Below are 1,754 nucleotides of genomic sequence, written 5' to 3'. Positions count from 1 at the left end.
ATGCCCTAGAGGCAATAATAAAGTTATTATTTATTTCCTTATTTCATGATAAATGTTTATTATTCATGCTAGAATTGTATTAACCGGAAACATAATACATGTGTGAATACATAGACAAACAGAGTGTCACTAGTATGCCTCTACTTGACTAGCTCGTTGATCAAAGATGGTTAAGTTTCCTAACCATAGACATGAGTTGTCATTTGATAAACGGGATCACATCATGAGGAGAATGATGTGATTGACTTGACCCATTCCGTTAGCTTAGCACTTGATCGTTTTAGTTTACTGCTATTGCTTTCTTCATAACTTATACATGTTCCTATGACTATGAGATTATGCAACTCCCAATTACTGGAGGAACACTTTGTGTGCTACCAAACGTCACAACATAACTGGGTGATTATAAAGGTTCTCTACAGGTGTCTCCGATGGTACTTGTTGAGTTGGCATAGATCGAGATTAGGATTTGTCACTCCGATTGTCAGAGAGGTATCTCTGGACCATCTCGGTAATGCACATCACTATAAGCCTTGCAAACAATGCAACTAATGAGTTAGTTGCGGGATGATGCATTACAGAACGAGTAAAGAGACTTGCCGGTAACGACATTGAGCTAGGTATTGAGATACCGACGATCGAATCTCGGGCAAGTAACATACCGATGACAAAGGGAACAACGTATGTTGTTATGCGGTTTGACCGATAAAGATCTTCGTAGAATATGTAGGAACCAATATGAGCATCCAGGTTCCGCTATTTGTTATTGACCGGAGACGTGTCTCGGTCATGTCTACATAGTTCTCGAACCCGTAGGGTCCGCACACTTAACGTTCGGTATTATGAGTTTATGTGTTTTGATGTATCGAAGGTAGTTCGGAGTCCCGGATGAGATCGGGGACATGACGAGGAGTCTCGAAATGGTCGAGACGTAAAGATCGATATATTGGACGACTATATTCGGACATCGGAAAGGTTCCGAGTGGTTCGGGTATTTATCGGAGTACCACAGAGTTACGGGAATTCACCGGGGAGTATATGGGCCTTATTGGGCTTTAGGGGAAAGAGAGAAGGGAGGCTGCGCGCCCCCCAAGGCCTAGTCCGAATTGGACTAGGGGGAGGGGCGGCGCCCCCTCCTTCCTTCTCTTCTCCTTTCCCTTTCCTTCTCTCCTACTCCTACTACATGGAAAGGGGGGAATCCTACTCCCGGTGGGAGTAGGACTCCTCCAGGGCGCGCCATAGCTAGGCCGGCCCTCCCCCCTCCTCCACTCCATTATATACGTGGACAGGGGGCACCCCATAGACACAACAATTGATCATTGATCTTTTAGCCGTGTGCGGTGCCGCCCTCCACCATAATCCACCTCGGTCATATTGTAGTGGTGCTTAGGCGAAGCCTTGCATCGGTAGCATCATCATCACCCTCATCACGCCGTCGTGCTGACGGAACTCTCCCTCGAAGCTCTGCTGGATCAGAGTTCGTGGGACGTCACTGAGCTAAACGTGTGCTGAACTCGGAGGTGCCGTGCGTTCGGTACTTGGATCGGTCGGATCGTGAAGACATACGACTACATCAACCGCGTTGTTCTAACGCTTCCGCTTTCGGTCTACGAGGGTACGTGGACACACTCTCCCCTCTCGTTGCTATGCATCACCATGATCTTGCGTGTTCGTAGGAATTTTTTTGAAATTAGTACGTTTCCCAACATCGGCCGCCCCAGCCGCCCCCGAGGAGCGCCGCCCGTTGCTGCCCC

The sequence above is a fragment of the Triticum aestivum genome, chromosome 5D, assembly GCF_018294505.1.
Source record: "Triticum aestivum cultivar Chinese Spring chromosome 5D, IWGSC CS RefSeq v2.1, whole genome shotgun sequence".
Classification (NCBI taxonomy): domain Eukaryota; kingdom Viridiplantae; phylum Streptophyta; class Magnoliopsida; order Poales; family Poaceae; genus Triticum; species Triticum aestivum.
Note: the sequence above shows the minus strand (reverse complement) of the source record.